General features: G+C 45.1%; 1 pseudogene; it reads right to left on the bottom strand.

Moving 5' to 3' along the window:
* Positions 1–2,568: 2,568 nt before the first annotated feature.
* LOC144102710 (speckle-type POZ protein pseudogene) lies at positions 2,569–3,057 on the bottom strand (annotated as a pseudogene).
* Between the last annotated feature and the right edge of the window lie 16,413 nt (positions 3,058–19,470).

Below are 19,470 nucleotides of genomic sequence, written 5' to 3'. Positions count from 1 at the left end.
CATGACATCGTCCCACGACCACGAGGAAACCCCTCTATATATCGCCAGTTGTAGCTGCTACAACTATACGACAATTATTACCAGCAGACACAAAGAGAATGGTGTTTCGGCGTAGGGTTGAGGGCATTATTTTATTTTAAAAAGAGATCACAGCTTCGCATAGAGGTCTATCATTTTTATGCAGTTGTTGATCAGATCGTATTTCATAAAAGAAAGGAAATTTTTGAACCACATAAAAGCAGTCGCACTGTCCCTATGCCAAGCGCAGGCTCATGGGATCCAATACGGCGTCTCTGACTGCTCCAGAAAAGATGTATCATGCTGGCTAGTGGATGTATAACACCTGAACGTTGCAAGCCCACCGAGTATTATATTAACACTGAAGTTTTATGTTATAGATCGAGAGATGAGAGTGTTTATATGTAGTTCATTATAGATTTTTGGTAAAAAATTGTAAACGAACCATTCGCAGTCCAGTGAGCCCAGTGTAAACAACCGTGGCTTGTTTATTCAGTTTAGGAGGGCGGCTGAAAGTGTCGACGAGGACACGTCAACAAACGCTGGCAATTGATATGTTGAAATAAACAAGCTGTTCTGCTTAAGGACAGTGAGCGCACTGAAATATTTGTTCTTTAAAAATAGTGCGGTTTGTGAGCACTTAACATGATTACTGAACATGCCATTTAGTCTAGGAAAAGGCTACTGGGTCGGTTTCTTGACGCGCAATGCTTAAGAAGATCGCTCAGATACCTGTAATTTAGACAACCTAACTAGAACTGCAATTTAACTCGCTCTCTTAGACCCGTATGGAATGCATATTCTTTAAACCTGTGGTAAAAGACTTTTGACGTTGCTGCATTTTTGTAGCGGTGGACACGGAAAATCGACGCCTATGTGCACAACCTCTGTTTCACACCCACACACGTCGCTGAGGTGAACTGCACAGCCGAAGGGAGATTGCGTTTAAGTAGCGGTAAACATTGCTTTACACTTTATTTTCAAGGCGATAATTCCGCACCGAAGCTAGTAATGCACTGCATTTTGGCGTCTTTCTGGCCGCACCTAGTGTGCACGCATATGAGAAAGACTCCGTAGTTTGGACGTTTGTGCAGCTTGGAGGCTAATACGGTATTTACGCAAAGAATAAGAGCATCCTTTTCTCAAATAAGCTCCGAAAATTTGGAGCAGGCATTCATCAAGCAAAGAAAATGTTCAGAAACAAGTGGAAGCTACGAATAGAGGGCGAGAAGATTAAGTTTGTGGGGAAAATTCTTCAAGCGGCACGACTCACCTTCTAGATAAAATTAAACGAACTCCTCACACTTATTGCCGCTCGCGAGACCATTCAACAATTTTATGCTTTATCCCGCCTATAACTGCCGTAGCGGTAAGTAGTGCCGCCCACAGAGTGCAGAACTCGAAGCCGTCACCGCAAAAAAAAGCGCAACAATTGATAAAATTCCTAACATGGCATATCGATAATCCAGATCCTTTGCTAACAGATGTGGTTTACATATGGGTTTGAATTCCTCACGGACAATTTTTATGCCCTTTTCATGCCACTAGATGAAGCAATCTAGATTGGTCATTCGACCAATCCCCCTTTATTTCCGGAGCGATGTTTAGGTTCATTAAAGGGCATCTGCTAGCTTTCAGCATTGTAATCAGCAGACTGCGGTCCAAACGAGCTGAACGCTTTAATAAATAAAAAAAAATGTTCACATTTTTACACCCAAAGCTGGAAAATGTCATACAAGTGCGTTGCTTAGACGAGTAAGTACTGTATATCTGGACATATATTTAAAAAAATCTACCGTTTCCTAAAAAGGAGAAAACTAAAGGAATCCGTTCTTGATGCATATTTATAGCCTTAAAAGAGAAACACGATGTGTAAAAGACTAATCAGACCTCATATCAAGCTCAAACGAACTGGTTCCCTGGCAAACACAGAGGCTGTAAATACTACCCGTTTCAGAAATTGAGAAAATTCAGCTTACACGTTGAACTATAGTTCTAGTTTAGGACCATCGATGTTTCTGGTTCCTAGAGAACAATCATGGTAGGTAGTAAAGCGATGTCAATATTTTCTGACCAGAGCCATCAGACGTTAGACACTGGCAAATTTCAACAGTCTCTATTGGACCGAGCAATTTTTAAGCGAATTTTAGTTTAGCCCTTGATATATCGTAGCGCACGGTATAAATTCCGTTAAAATGGCGAGACGCTCTTAAGTGTTTACGGGCTATGAATGATATGCAGTGCACAGCGGCCTGTATGTTCCAGTACTGCCATAACGGTACGACACAAAGACAACCCGCACGGGATGACGCCTATTTGTTCTGGAACAGAGATAAGTTCCTAACTAAAAACGCGAAAGCCCGCAAACAGAACTTCGTTCTCCGAGGTGGCTCAAATTCTTGCCCCTGGGGACCACTCAGAGCTTGAAGCAGTGTTCCCGCGTCCTCTACGATTTCCTCGTCCTTTTAACAGGCGGCTCGATGGTGTCGATGCAGCATTCAGGAAGTGCAGTGATGCAGACCTCCAACTATACATCTAGGTGGCCGTCCACTAACGTCCTCCATGCAGTCGTTTAGTCACTTCGGACAGATTGGCACAAATAAAATTCAGAACATTCTGGCGGAGAACGGTAGCGTCCAGCTTATCGGCGATGATCAGACTTGACGCCGCACTCTCAGAGTTCAGCCTCCGGATGAGGGCGTCTTCACACATGTCCCGAAGAAGCGGCAAACCGTACTTGTCGGCCGCTACCATGAGCGTTTCCGCCATATTGTCGGCGTTCGGCGATTGTCCAGTGTACATAAAGCGCAGCATTTCGCCAAGCACCTCGCGTTCGATGTCTGCCAGAAATACTTCGTCTTGCTGCTTCTCAAGCATATCACACTCGAACATCCGTCGAAAAACTGGAGACCGGGATGCCAGTATCGCCTTGTGAACACGATATGCGCCCTCTCCCACGTTAACAGTAACGTCGGAGAAGCTGCCATTATCCAGAAGCAAGCCCAAGTCTTCCGAGAGACGGCAGTCTGTGACATCCATGATCGCCTACTGGGGACCTGTCCGCACAAAGGCGTAGTCAATGAAAATCAGATCGCAGCGTATTCTGAGTCTGTCTTCAGGCAAAAGCTGGGCAGCTTGACTCTGCAGAGCGTATCTTGTGATAGCACCCAAGAACGCGAGGCTTGCTGGACCGTTAGTAAGCGTTATTTCTGTGGTGCTCCTCTTGAGAGCATCATTGTTAGCCACATCGACTACGCACAACGTTACCTCCACCCTCACTTTCTTGCTGTCCACGTAGTGCAGGTAAAAAGACAAGAATTGGCATTCACAATCAGTGTGGTCGTCCTCGCCTTCAGTGTGAAGTGCGAGGCACCAAGACCCGTGTGAGGAGAATTTGGAGCTGACTATTTCGTCTGCGGACCGTTGCCAGCAAAAGGAAAAAATTTTGATCACCCACACGAAGGAAGCTTTCGCGATTTTTTTCTTGACCATGAGGTCATTTTCGGATTCTTCCATGCTCAATCACTGAAATGTAGAGCGGAGAAGAAGTCGCTCACTGTTGCTGCATGGTGGGTGATAAGTGTGTTGAGGCTAGAGCAGAACCCCGAGCCGAGTGGCGAGGACCACGCTTTGGTGATTTGTGACTCACGAGTCTGAGGAAATTGCCGCCGCACGTCATCGATGCTTTCGTTTGTATTCGTCTTTTTTTCATCGACGCAGCAACACGCGTGCAATAAATTAAATGCCTTCTTTTTTCTTGTGGATATTCACCCCGACCCCGAACTATGTCAATTATTTCATTGGCATTAAATATGATGTGTTAATGAGAACTTAGCAACATAATATTGCAGGTCAAAAAGTACCGCATGTTTAACGTTCTTTCCTTCATTCGTACGCCTATCTCAAACCGATTCTTTCTCCTTCGACCAAGTCTGGTGCTGAATTTTCAAGAGAGCCTCTCTATGCCTTACTTCGGAAGGCGGTACACGGACATTCTCTCTTTTTAATGGCGCAGCCAACACCACTTTTCTCCGCCTTTTCTGATTCAAAATACTCCTTTCCACACAGCAGCCTGGGATCAACCGCAAGCTCTCCTATTCCCCAACGAGGACAACTGGCTACACAGTACACCATGGCACTTCAGCAGTAATGCGGAACCTATGACACACTGTGCTGGCTTACGGCACATACAGCCAGGACAACGGCTACATTGTAACCACAAAATGATATCTTTTTGGTAACTCAAATTCGATAACTCAAGAAAGAAGTGGCTACCGTTTTAGCCGCGAGAACCTGCACAGAGAAAAATGAATAAGTAGCTATGTCCCCAGTTAGAAAAACTGTTTAAAATGGCGACACGTAAAGTATGAAAGGGCAGTCTGTGACCTGTTATAGCTGTTAGCCGAAATATAGCGGCACAATCGTTGTTACAATTTTTTAAGGAATGTCATTTTTGCATTATACTAAACTTGTCCTTACAGACGAAGTGAGACTGAGCCTAAAGAGCTGCATCAAGGGTTGTATATTCCTTAAAAAAAGAGTACGTCCGTGATATCACTGTAATGGACACAGAACTGAAGTGATATGAAAGGAATTCGTGCTTCTTATCTTGATTGATACCGGAAAAAACTGCTTTGGGAAGCTCATTTTAGGACGTACGCGTTCATGCTTACTCGCACTGGCCCACTAATTACCGAAGTCATGTGTCGGCTATTTTTGCTAAGATTCGGTTTAAGGCGTTCGTGACCAGCCTCTTGATTTTATATATGGAAGCGTTGGTATCTATCTCTTCGAGCAATTCCCGGAGCACTTGTATCTGCGCACCATTTGTGAACCTTTCTTAGCCGTCATTTCAGCGCAACAGTCTTCTCTGTGCTTCCCTGTCTGTTCGTATGTGCAAGCGTTTCCTGAAGTACGCTGCGTTATGTTCTTCCTTTTTACTCTTATGGGAACAAATACTCGCTATCCACAAAATTTTAGGTTACTTAGGTTAGGTCGCATCGGAGCCTTTAAATGTACTTACCTACGTCACACAGTTTTATCATACATCTTACGTCGTAGCCCAAATTGTAAGCAAAGAGGAATCGGCGACAAGCTTTATTTGGCATACGTTTTTGCTGTTATGATATTCAAAATGAGGCTGCTAGGCCACCTCACCCTCTTGAACATATTGAGGTTGCTAACAAGATTTCTCATTACTTAACTCGCTGTTCGCAAAGTTCTCTAGCAAATTTCTTTTTTTATTCTACACCTACGCAATTGAGACAAAATAACTAGAGCTTGCTACAAGAAATTCAAGACGCTTTTTATGAATTTCCTCCTGAACGCTTTATCCCAGCGTTTGATGGCAAGCGTTTGATGGCAGCGTTTGATGGCTCGCGTATTGAATTTCTCTCAACTTTATCCTTTTTCTGTCGTTTGTTATCCGACCAGAAAAAAAACCTAGTAAAAAAAAGTGTCAGTAAAGTCTCGTAGGGGGCTAGTTGGTCGTACATACTGAGACTGGGGAGGGCTACAATCAAGACAAGGGGACAACACCACAGAAGAACACCACGAGACACGAGCGCTCGTGTCTCGCGGTGTTCTTATGTGGTGTTGCCCCATTGTCTTGATTGTAGCGCTCCCCAGTCTGAAAAATATGCGATATTTTTCTTTTAAGCCTACATTCAAATCTCACCTTTTTTTGCCGGCCATATCACTATTTGCACCGAAATTCTGTAAGCTTCTGTCAGAACTCTCCGTCCCTCTCTTTTTAACCTAGAGCGGTCTGTCCCACTCCAGCAGTGAAATGAGCGGTCAACTTCATATTTCATCGTCCTTAGAGCACTCTATATTGCGCTTCTTTTTAACTCATGCATTCATTTCTGCTGTCCTCGTTAGCTTCGTTTCATTGATTTCCGCTGAATTGCAGACAGCTCGAAGTACTGTCATCTTGAGCACTAATTCTTATCACCTGCAGAGCGAGGTAAATAGTGTGCAGTGAAAAAAAAAAGTGCATTGTTAAGAGAACCTGAAGCGCTCAATGGGGCGGACCTAATTAGGAAGAACGAATCTTAAATAGAAAAAAAAACATGTTTGAGTCCCTCATGCCAAGGGCACGCCAAACCTGCCATAATGTAGAAATGTGTTAAGTAAGCACGGCGCTTACTAATTAAAAGCTTCAAGTCAGGAGTAGAAAGAATATTAAGCCGTTTCCATAGGTGACAGTGTTGGCCATCGTTAGAAGCTTGAGATCGGTATGTGAGATAGATCAGTCTCCCAACAGAAAGAAGTCTCCTATTCAGTAGACATAACAGCACAATTCACACTAAAAAAAAAATTATGAAGAAAGTCATAGGGCCGAGGCCGCCTTTCAAATAAGTATTGTTGCTTTAGTGGACCACGTTTTATGTACCTTTTCTAGGTCATGGCGCCTAATGAACTTTGAGAACTCTTTCAAATTTTTCTATACTTTTTGTAATGAAGTGTAAATATGAAAACATGTGTTTTCGAAGTTCACAGTTTCCGTGCATTCGATAAATAAGCACGATCTGAAACCATTTCCTCCCGTCATCTGCCACTTTTATTTCTTGTGCTAACAAAAAATTTCAACTTCATCGCTTCTGGGTTCTGAATGAGAACTCCTGTGGCGTGTAGTTCGCGCAGAAGACCATGGCTCAACCGAGTAATCGAACATTGCGTAAAACAGAAATGCACTCTTGAAGTGCGACCAAAGTGACCTTGTTAACGCGCAAGTATAATAAACTCTATTTCGGGCTTTGGAGCGCAGACAAAGAACTTCAGCAGAGTTAGCCGGACAACCACGTCGCACTATGCGCCTTGGACGTGTTTGCCATGTAGCAGGTAATGAAGCTCATTACAACGGTAACAAATCCGTGCACCTCGGTACAGCGGCGAAGCACGTAGCTCGCTTTTGAAAGGCTTCCTGGGATAAGGGATAGCCTTTGTGCGTGCGCACGGCTTGTTCCCGCAAACAAACTAGGAGATCTCCCTCACTGCTCTTCGTCGAGCATGTTGACGGCATCCGAAAAGCAAGACGTGATGGAGTGGCGCTCACCGTGTTGTACCTCCATGCTCCTGCTGCTTTTCATTGTTGTCTTTACTCTTCGAGACAACAAAACCAGAATCACTCGTTAACAGAAAGCCTTTGTTTCCACAGATATTATGAAGGTCTTCTTTGTTTGATGATTTTTAAGGACCGTAACAAGAATAGTGCAAATTAAATTTGCTGACACTGACAAGTTGCTAGATTATACTTTGAAAATCCAATAGGCAGCATGGCCAAACGAATAGCAAAGTCCTGGGGCACTCATGATTGTGTTTTAAGCTGTACATGATCTTGATGATTCCGATTATGGATTTTTATGCCGCAAGGACATCTATGGCCAAAGAGCGCCACTACACAACGTATTTTCGACTTCTCAAGGGTGGGTCAAAATCCCATTTCTGAAGCATTTCACCCAAAATAAGCCGAGCAATAAACTAGGGGAAAGCATGTACCAATTGTATTACCAGTGGGTACCCGGTGGCACTGGGGATTGAACCCCGCACCTCCCGCATGCAAGGCGGATGTTCAACCACTTGGGCACCACTGTGGTCTGTAAATGATCTTCAGTGAGCATTTTTGTCTAAACAGCGGGATCTGCTGAGTAGGCTATAGCAGTACAAAATAGAGAGTCTAAATGAGCTGCATGTCTTGAATAGAATTATTTGCATCAAAAATGTTTGAATACGATTGCTATCTGCGAAGTTTCCTGTGAATAGGTGAACAGTCTTGGGAAGCATCGCCACAAATAGAAACAACAGATCACAGAAAAAGGCATCACAGAAGTAGTTAATAAGCTAGGTATTTTGAAAGATTTTTTAGCTTACTGATGTCCATCTGGGCGGCGAAATAAGGACACAAAAGATACGATTAAGAAACGCCAAAGCATGAAAGCGACTAACCTCACATAGTAGGCGGGACAGAGTTGTCTATGTAAATAAATAAATGCATGGTAGCCAAGGAAAGGAAGTTTAAAATGGAGAGAATTCATCATGGTATAAAGACGGAGGTAGCATAGGAGCGGTGAGGAGGACACCAACGATACGCAAAAACAAGATATCGTTTCGAGGGAGGCGAAACGCAAAGGCGCCCGTCTGCTGTGCGATGCCAATGCACGTTAAAGATCCCCAGATGATCGAAATTATTCCGAAGACCTCTACTGCGGCACCTCTTCTTGCTTTTCTTCTTAACTTCCCTCTTTTATCCCTTTCCTTAGGGCGCGGTTCGGGTGTCCGCCGAGATAAGTGAGACGGATACTGTGCCATTTCCTTTCCCCCAAAGAAAACCAATTCTCTTTTTTTCTCGGAAAGTGTGGGTGTAACTTCAGGTGTTCCGCAGGGGTCGGTTTTGGGCCCTCTTCTATTTCTCATTTTTATAAATGACCTCACTAGTAACATTTCAAGTATAATCAGACTTTATGCTGATGACTGTTGTATCTACCGCAATATTTCTTCTGAAGCAGATGCAATTTCACTACAGCATGACCTCAACTCTGTATTCTCTTGGTGCAACAACTGGAATATGGCGCTAAACATCTCCATATGTAATCTGGTCCGGTTTACAAAAAAGAAACAATTCCTCCAAACAGGCCATTTCCTTGGTAGCACTGAATTATCCGCAGTTTCAACTTATAAGTACTTGGGAGTCTTTTTTTCTACTGACCTATCATGGAATACACACGTAAATTACATATCTGCTAAAGCCAGTCGCACATTAAACTTTCTCAGACGTAACTTTAAGGACGCTCCCCTTACGCTGAAGGAGACATTATACATGTCTACTGTACGTCCGATACTTGAGTATGCTTCCGCGGTTTGGGACCCGCATACAAAACTGAATATTGAGGAGCTGGAGCGCGTCCAGAAACGGGCTGCTAGGTTTGCGTCCGCCGATTACAATTTCCAAAAAAGTTCTTCTGGTTTGCGCGAGAAGTTGGGATGGCCGTTACTTGAAAACAGGCGCAAATATTTGAGACTCTCTTTCTTTTATAATGTGCTTAATAATAAAACTGGAATTCCAAAAGAGAAATACATTAGTGAACCCAGCTACATTTCCGCCCGCACTGACCACCCACTCAAGGTGTGCGAGTACAATTGCCGTATAAACGTATTCAAATATAGTTTTTTCCCACGAACAGTGCATGATTGGAACTCTCTCCCTTCGCGGGTCGCTACCGCTCCTCCTACATCGTTTCTGACCGATTTGCAAAGCCACCTGTCAATATAAGTGCAATAATTCTTGTCCGAGTGTATTATGTTTTAAGCAGTGCTGTATTTTAATATGTATCTTTGTTTTGTGTGTGTATGTGTGTGTTTAGGGTATGTTTGCCTTTCTACAATGGTTTTTATTTTGTTTGTTTGTTTGTTTTTGCTTCCGTGTGCATGGGTTTATTGTATTTTCTGTGTAGACCGCATCATTTGCCTAATTTATTATGTACTAGATGTTTGTTCTTATTTATGATGTTTCCCCCCTACAATAATGCCCCAATGAGGGCGCTGTAGGTACTGTGTATAAATAAAATAAATAAAAATTATGCGCTACGAGATAGAGAGGCCAATGTCATTACCAATATGGACATGATAGTTTATGGAGCCGCACAGATCCACACAAATCTGTGCAGTAGGTAATGTAATCAGAACGTTCATGAGAGAGGCGGTAACGCACAGTAATGTGACATACCGCCAGCAACAAAAGCGAAAGTAAAGAAAGCCATAGGAGCAATGCAAAGAAGCAAATCAGCTGGTGAGGATCAGATAACAGCAGGTCTGTTGAAGGACGCAGGGGAGATTGTGCTAAAAAAACTATCCACCCTCTATACGCAATGCTCTATGTCCTCGAGCGTAGCATAAGGTTCGAAGAAATCTAATAATATCTTAGCTGATAAGCAAGGAAACGTGAAGGATTTAAAAAATTGCAGACCGATCAGCTGACATTTCATTGCCTAGAAGGTATCAACTAAGGTAATCGCTAATAGAGTGAAGGCAACCTTAAACTTTAATCAACCAAATGATAAGGAGTGCTTTCGTAAAGGATACTCGATATTAGACTGTTATCACAGTATCAGTGGGGTTATCGACAATTCCGCACAGTATAAGCAACAGCTACACATTGACTTCAGTGATTAAGAGAAAGCATTTAACTCAGTGGAAACCTCAGCTGTCATGCAAGCATTGTGGAATCAGGGTGTAGAAGAGCCTTATGTGAAATTACCAGAAGATATCTATAACGACTGCACAGATACCATAGCCCTTCATAAATTGAGCTATAAAATTTCAATAAGGAAGGGTGTCAGCAGGGGGCTGATGATTATGTTGATGTTTGCCAAACTACTAACAACTCTCTTCTCCCTGTGAAGCGATTGAACTGCGTTATCTAGCCCATGACTAGCCTTAAACACACTAGGGGATATACAACTCCAGATGGCAGAGTGGGGCCACGTGACTGCTTCACTAGAGCTATTAGTGAAATTGTAATATATTTTTTGTTTTTAAAGAACCCCATCTTTAGTAATTTTTGAAAGTGCTAGCTGATATACTTTACGTTTTTAGTCTTCGTTTTTGTCATGTTATTCATAATATTTCGAATGGTATCTTGTATGTATCAAAAATATTCTTCAGCGCTGTTTGTTGCCTCAAGACATAAAGAAAAATGATTGCGAGAAAAAAAAAACACCACTGGTTAAAAAAATTAAAAGAAGCTGGCTGACCGAATAATGCCTATGGGACTGCGATAATTCGATCGCTGCATCCAAGCATTATAGGATGTAGAACTATGCGACGAAAGATATGCTTCTACCAGGTGCCGGAATGTAGTCTCTTTTAAAGCTTGGCATAGATAAATTAGAGGGTCAACCCACGGAAGTGGAGCCAGTTCCAAGTGACGTGCGCAAATAACTTTTTACGCGTGGAGAGTAAAAAATGGTAGCAATAGCAGGCAACTAAGTACAATAGGTCTGTTTTTTTGTGTCATAACCATTCGAACTTAACTGCAATATATACTTCGGAACACATGCACGAATAAAGAATATCTACTGGAGCAGAAACGTCTGGATCGTGCTAGAGAGAGCTCCTCATAATCTTTGCAAATTATGCCAGCTTATTGTAGCATCGCTAGCAGCCGTCTCTGCGCGCATTGCATTGTTGAAGAATGGCCTAGGACGATTGTGCTAACCGCTAAGCACAACCTGTGGACTGTCGTATGGTGAACGCTCTCATGCCGTAGCAGTTTCGCATACTATCGCCCCGTCTTCGTCTACGTCCCCCATTTGCAAAGTCGGGTTCCACGTTAGGATTTACCATTACGGGCAAACCGGGAGCTCCTCAGCCCCAGAGCCTTCAACGCATGAGCGAGTGCGGAATAGGGCGCGACATATAATTAATAACGCAGTTCTACGAGACGCCCCAGACCTCCTGCGGCGCGTCGGCTGCTTCTGTCTGTTTAATTAATGAAGGTGGCAGTCAAGTGAATATAAAGTAATTGCGTTGCCTAAATTCTATTTCAGTGGGTTGCCGAACCCCAAGTATTACTGCATACGGCCAACCAGAACTTGTGCTAGGTCATTGATAATAACCCCCATCTCGGCCACTGTGCTTACCCTCTGGATAAATTCTACCTGAGGCGTAGCGCTGTGGCTTCCGGGAAGGAAATTACCGAGGGCTTAGGAGCTAATTACCTGACGTTCTTCTCTGCCGCATGGGCTACGCGTTACGCTTGGAGCCAACACTCACTGTAGGAACAATTCTACGGCGTGAGGCAGAAGCCTAGCCCAGATGGGCCTTGCGTGCAAGGTGAATCCACCCGGCATGCTTAGAGGCGAGTAGCGACATACAGTCTTTGAACGTTAACTCTATCGTGAGGTTTCATCTCCAAGTCAGACGCTGTTGTTAGTTAATAGTACGGTATATCGTTTTATATCGTGACGAACGAGACCAAACGCCCTTACCATATCCAAAGTGGCCGTGAGAACACCTGGCATGCCTGAAGTCGGCTGCTGGACTTCGAAGGAAAACAACAGCCGGTTAGACCAACACGTGTCTCTAACAAACGTTCTTATACACCCACGATAATTCTAATGTCTGGATAAACGCAGAAGTAACTCAACGTGAGAGTGAATTGCCAGGGCTATATTATAAATTAGACCAGGCAGCTTCAACAAGGCTAGCCTATCTTAACTCCACATAAGAGGTAGGTCCGCGCTTTGAGCCGTCCGTCAGCCTTTGGGATTTACTGTTGGCTGAAAAGCTGCATAGAGCACTCGAAGTGGCGTGGCTCGCTTCTGTTGTGGCGTTTTTCGGCATTTACGCAAAGACATGACATACAAGAGAGAAACGGGTCGTAGACACAAATGTATAAGCGCTCATTCTGATGATGCCAGCGTTAAGATAAACTATAACGGTGTTTTTATTAGCAATATGCAACCTGCTTTGGTATACAGACACATTTCACAGAGTGGCAAAACCAAAGTGATAACTGCTTTCGACCTCGGGTCCATTGACCAGTAAGAGGGAATCCCTTTCCTCTGCCATTACTCAACTCAGCCTCAAGGACGTAGGTAGATATGCGTCCTTGAAAAACGAAGAGATGCACTGCATGTCTCATTCCCGCCTAGAATTTGTCTTATAGTAGATCACAGAATAAAACTTTATGTGCAGAGCGGGTGGAGGATCAAAGCGCTGGTGTAGCGACAGACCGATAACAAGAATCAGATGATTAGCCTATGTCTCCTCTGCTCTTATCAGAGGTACAGTTTCAATCTAACTTTGTTTTTTGTTTTTAGTTTTCGTGTGTTCGATAGAGTATTGTTTCTCATATCTTCACTACACCTCTAGATCCGTCCAGGAGGCGCCTTGCGGGTATCGCCGCATTTTTCAGCGCGCGCACAGTTTTAAGCGCGCAAAATGCGCTCAAAATATTTGGCTCGTGTAAATCAGACTATCGCTGATCTGAATTACAGGAGTATACTATAAGAACTCAAAGGCAACAGAAAAGATAAAAGAACGGATAACTGTGGGATCCGGCAGGAAAGGCGAGGGAAACTCGAGTCAAACACCACAGAAATGCGTTTCAAGCGCTGAAGAAATGCATATGATACTTGATAGGTGACATTTACGAAGCGTGTAGTAAAGCGGACATTGTATCTGTAATTCGTTGATACATTCATGAGCTCTGTGCATGCTCTCAAACACGCGCGCTAATAAACAACACCAACACCAGAGCACCAGACACATTTTGCTTATTCTCGTCCTATGCCACCAATATATTGCTGCACTACCACTGCGCCTTCTCTGCGCCGAAATACAATCCTTGGTGGATAGTTTGATTGAGTTAGCATTGGTTGTCTCTGAAGACATTTTCTCACACTTTTTTCAGAATTTTTTTTCGTTTCTGCAACCCATGTTCAGATTCTTTCGATCGCACACACACTGAAATTGCTCTTTCTTTGGTGGCACAATGCTTAGGTTTGTTATATCTGAGGTCAACACACGAAAAAACTGTTATATCTGAATTGGCATACGAATGTTTGTTATATCCGAGGTAGTAAAGTGATTACGTTGTGCCCAGAATGGCCATGCGCATGGAGGAAGAAAAACTCAGGTGAGTCCCTCGCTTTCCTAGCTGCATACCAGAAAGTATGCCGGAAGTTACGCGCTTTCGCAAGGACTGCCGGGAGTCTCCGGCCGCCGGCGCAGCCAATAGTAACGCTGAGCGCAGTGGCGTCATCTGCTGCGTTGTCTGTTGCGTATGCGCGCTAAAACGGCGCCCAAGTAGGGGGAATCCGGCTTGAAAAAAAAGTGGCCTAACCGCCTCTCCTGAGTTCTTTCGTTCCTCCATGGCCACGCGTGACGGCGGTCGTTATTCCCACTGCACAGACCCTTCTAATGCTAAAACAGTAAAAAAAGTTGGGTAAACAAGGTTATGACTTGGTTAAAAGATTTGGCGAAAAAAAAATCATTGGCCGCAAATCGCACGGTCAGGAGCCGAGTGTTTGTCGCTGACAATTCCTCAGCTCTCGCTTTCACTGCAGAGCTGGCTCCATCGAGATCAAAACTTACAGTGCAAACTCATTTTAATTAATTATTTCAGCTGTCCACAGGCGTGCTGAGTTTGTTTCCGTGCCTTGCGTGCGTGTGCCTCGTTAAAGCGAAAGTATGTGAGCGTAGCGCAAAACAGCAAAAAGGACAAAACAAAATCCGCACGACACAGGCGCTACCATGGATCACATACCACTGATCACATTTACCGACTCGCCCAAGCCTCTACCCATGTGAAAGCGAAGGTCCTGCAGTTGGCGTCCAGGGAGACTACTCTGATGCGTCCAAGGCTGCGTGGCGATGACTCGCTGGAATGGCTACCATGGTACCTGGACCACGTGTGCGCAGTCGCTACGAAGCGAAGCCTAGTTCAGGACTGAGCCGAGAGACCGCAGAACTGGCGCCATAGGGTATCGCAGACAAGAGATGCCAGCGCCGGGCCCCCTGTCGGTAAGGCAGACGTCGGAGGTGACTGGCGCCGCCGGTTGCCAAGTACGGTTTTGAGCCGAGCCGAATGCTGGTAACTGCACAGCACTCCATTAGGATAGCGCAAGGCAGTAGACTGCGTATGTGCAAGGCGCCATCAGAAGCGCGGCTGAAAAGTGCAGGCCAGCATTCTAGAGTCGTGCGCAGGTCAGAAGGCTTGTGCCTTGCCGCCAGGGTGATAACAGCTAGAAGTGACTGCTGTCCGATCTCACCACGGCTGCCCCGAATGGTTGAGCCGAGCAAGAGGCAGCTCCATTGTAGCAGGTGGCAGCGACACGATCGGTACCAGACAGTAAGCGTGCGATTCTCCACCCAATATGCGTGACTACCGAAACCCTCTCAACATTCTTCAAACGTAGTTCCCAGGTGGGGTTACGGCGTCCGCAACTGCCTCGTGGCAAATTGCTCCACTCACTAGAAAACGTGTGTGGCGGCTACGCAAGCTTAGAGGTAGAGTGGAGAAATTTCTTGAATAGAATAAGTCTGCTCAGATCGCGTGAGGCTAGAAAAAAAAACATATCCTTAAAACAATAAAGAAATATATCCTGAAGTAAATGTTATCGATGACAGGATTATAACGCGTGACAAAGCAGTTAGTCGGATTACAGAAAGGGGATTGCACTCATATTGCGCGGCTCTTATAATGCCCCGCATAAATGTTTCGTAATCGGCGACGGTTGCTCGAAGCCTTCTATGTAAGTATAACGAATAAAGACAATCAACTGCGGTCTCGGCAGATGCACTAATGTTTTAGGCAATTTATTTTTCACCTTCAAGAAAAAAAAAAACGGCTGGATGTTTAGCATTGCCAAGCACGAAATGTTGTGCGCAGACAGTTTTTTTTTTCCAGGTGGACACCACTGCCACGTGCATGAAAGCGCGATGGAGGCGCATAGGGAGACAGTTATGCAAGTCCAACTTTTTCATCATCAATGTCAATTTCCATAATATATTCCGGCGGCCTAAGCTGCAGTGCCGCGTTTCTGCATCAATGTTGTAAACGCCAACGCGTATTGCATTATATAGAGCCATTTTTCTGCCTCAACGTTGTCCACGCTAACTCGTGAGGCGCACATTCGTGACTACCGGCACATAGCTCAAAGCGCGAATGTTAGTTTGATTGGGGTATCAGTTGAAATTGTGCAATGCACAGCGCGAGTGTGTGTTTAACACTAGGCGTTTTCGACTGCGGAGATAGCCTTTTACTCTCACGCAGTAACCAGCGAGGCTCACCTATTCAGCGCCGTGGCTTCGAATCGCAGTGGCAGATATTTATTTGATCTATTTTTAGTTATTTATTTCACTCGGCACAAACACACAAACATCCCAAGATCTTGCTCGGGGTTAACGCCTCTGAATTGTGCTTTCGTACTAATAAGTGACGCACTGCGGGAAGACTCATAAGCGGGCTTTCTACAATGCTGCTTTTAAGAGAGGTATCATTACGTGGACAATAGGTGGGGTCACTGCATATGACTAACTCTTATATGACTAAAGGTGCGCAAGTGACAATTTGCGGGGCGCCGTAGTCCCGCAGTGTTGAAACAAATTCTAACGAAAGTTTTCTCCTCGACTATGAGACTTTTCACCACCATGGTACGCAGCAGATTGTCTGCCAAGGAACAAATGCAAAAAAAAACTCAAAAGACGGTTATGACTATGTAACGCGAGACTCGGCGCTAGCTGTTTAGGCGTTTAGTCACGTGACCACTGGTGTAGTCGCCACGGTGTAGTCGTGTAGTGTACCCCTGCACTGGCAGAAGGCTGTTCCAAAGAGAGCGACCCGTAGTCTTATGCTATCCAGGTTGACCGCACCCTCTGGTTACGCCGACGGCGACGGCGATGAGAAAGCCAGGAACGGCCGGGTTGCAGTGCTGGCAAAAAACGCTTGGGCTGCCCATTTTATGCCTGAGTGGGCGCCTCGATGGCTATTCAAGGGTTTAAACAGACCGGACAGCCAACGTGGCTCCTACGGCAGATACATGCGGGAAAAATGCAAGCTGTGTTATGGAGAAGTGGGGATGACACCCTAAAGAAGCTGCCCTTACAGCGCCGTGACGAAGTCATGGTTTTGTGTGGGGAATGCACTGATATTCCCCGCTTCTGCCTACTTCGGTCCTACGTAGGCCATATGGGTCCAGCATGGCCGGGACACTGATGGCCGTTGTACTGCCACATTATAGCCTCCTGTAGATACCCTGTAAGAAGCCCATTACTGCCCATTTGGGTCCTAGAAAGCTCCCGTTTATTGTTTTTAGCATGAAGGCCTTAGGGATCTTCTGCTGGTGTTATGTAGCAAGTCCACTGGGCTGCCTTTGTGGATCCCGCCGGATGCCAAGTTGCAAATCGAGCAGATATCTCACGTCGTGCGCCCATGGCCAGCCCGTGCAGGGCCCAGAAAACGGCAGAAAGAAACATTACCCGGAGGCGGTTATTTGGCTCTCTGTTATAATTCCCAGGCTGTTTAGCGTAGGGCTATTTTAACCCCGATACGCCGCGACCGCTTTTATTTATGCATTAGTAGAAAAATCTACACCAATTCCCCAGTTTCGCACTTTACATCGTGTGTTTTAAGGTAACTTACCTTCTTCGGTAGTTGGAATCCACAGCCAGGAAAGAAAAAACTTCAAGTTGCGAGTCCAATGGCTCTGTGCATGGTATAGCTTGCAAACACGCGAAACTGGTAACTGTACCGCCACTCGAACTGTGACCTGATTAGGACAGAGGGAAATGTACTGGCTACTTTAACCTTCACTAAAAAAATAAAAATCGTCTCTAGCCCTTGGTGCTCAACTTCATGCAAACACTGCTTGCTGTTGCAATACGCGGTACCTTGCTAGAGCCCAGCACCTGGAGGGAGTGCATCACATATGTCACATCGCTGTAGATCATGACAACCACGAGGGCGCAGCTGGTTGCTTACAGTGTAGTTTCACGACGAGTTTCGTCTATGCGCATTTACTGCGAGACTACTTTTGTACAACGCTTTTGAATGCAGCGCGGTCTCAATGTAAACGCTGCAAAAGTTACAGGACCAAGATGGGCCAAATCATCGAAAAAATTGGAATTACGGAAGCGCTCTACATCTGTCGTAATGTTTATCGTTGGTTAGTGCCTGTTTCTTGTGTATATTGAGGAATGCACTTTTCAGTACAAACTGCTAGATTTTTACACTTGTAAGGCTCACGTGAAGAGGAATCCGCCCCATCACACTTGTCGCATGAACGAAGTAGAAGTTTTATCGGAAAAAAATATGGGCTTCCATTAACACAGAATACTTAAGCAAGGATTCTGAAGCGGTACCGTTGGCTTCCCGCTGCCCTGCCCTTTATCTCTTAGCCAGCCAGAAAGGCGCATGCGCCCTTAAAGTTCTTCAATGTAGTGAGTAGTCCTTGATTTTCTGCGAACTCACGCCAGCACTGAAGCAGTCGGGTTGCATCGGTAGCCATTTATTACACTGGACAAGCAATGCTATTTTAATGCTATCGATAACCCGGTCTGGATGGCCTAAGCCAACCAACCACAGTCGTCCTTGATCTACCTTCCCAACCAACAGCCGCCCACAACGTTTAAACAACAGCAGCGCTATACACCAGCAACAAATTCTACACTACAGAATCGCGGACGCAATCAAATTCAAAGACGCAGTTCAAAGAAATGCAAATTCAACTTCCAAATAAACAGAAGCACCACTCACCACAAGCAACCTTCCCTGGCCAATGGTGCAGCCTAGAAGGCCAACCAATTTTCATCCCTCCCGTGCAGCATCCCCCCACCCTCGACCTTCTACCCTCTCATGGAAGAGAAATTGATCGGCGCACCTTTCAGGCAATGGGATGCGAGAAAAAGGAAAACGTCAAAGTAAAAAGCATCATTATAAAAGCGAATTTCGCATCCGAAATTAATCGTACCAAACTAGACGCGCGCATGTCAATTTTCTTTCCACAGTCAACTCACATTTTTTCTTCCTTTTCTCCTCGCCAGCCCCTAGTGCTCGGTTGACCTGGAATTCTTCGGCAATGTTTGTCTTTTCGACAAGCCCCACTGTCTTACTTTATCGAAAAACACAACCGGCGGGAAAAATGCTTTTTTTAGGAGTCGCGGACTTGGGGAAGAAGACAATGCTCAAGTACCTTAGTTTGCTTCAGCTTGCCACGTGGCTGCACCTTCCCCACCGTCAGGCCAGACAGAGCGCCGCTTCGTGCTTTTTTTCCCCATCGCGTGGAACACTGAGAGCAGTCGAAGACACCGCATCGCTGAGAACGGTATAACCGCCAGCGGCAAAAGCAGGGACGGAAAGGCAATGGGAGCGAATGAGATGGCAGAAGTCATAGAAAACCCATGCCATGTTTCCTTTTTTTCTACTTTCTTTGCTACTTCAGGGACACCAGAAAGCAGAAAAGAACTTTGCAGCATGTCAGAAGTAAAATCGGAAGCGAGATATCGCTGGACAAAATGATAACCTAGACAAAAGTTTAGGTCGATGGTGCCGCGACGTTGACGCTGCCTAGCGGGCTGCTTGGGCAAGGAGAGAGATTGGTTCCTAATCGAACCGCGGAGTTATATCTCAAGCTTGGAAGGCAGCTTTCCTGCTTTTTTTTCTTTGCAACTTCATGGCTGCTCTTTTATGGAGTAGCTGAAGTGCTGTTTTCCTGCGGTTGCCACGTTGTTGTTTTATATTGTGTGCACTCTGATAGCGAAGAGGCATAAATTTGCGCTTTCACCTACCTTGGCAGGTTATTATTCCTTCTCTTGGCTTTAGGTGCCGGCCTGAATAAGTCGCGGCAGCAGAGCGACAGAGAACACATCATGACGTAGTTGCTTGTTCATCAGAATGAAAACAGCGCAAAGTTCGAGAAGGACACAGAGAGGGAAGCGCTTGTGCCTCGT

Source organism: Amblyomma americanum, chromosome 8 (genome assembly GCF_052857255.1).
Source record: "Amblyomma americanum isolate KBUSLIRL-KWMA chromosome 8, ASM5285725v1, whole genome shotgun sequence".
In the NCBI taxonomy this organism is placed as follows: domain Eukaryota; kingdom Metazoa; phylum Arthropoda; class Arachnida; order Ixodida; family Ixodidae; genus Amblyomma; species Amblyomma americanum.
Note: the sequence above shows the minus strand (reverse complement) of the source record. Positions and strands in the feature narration are given on the sequence as shown.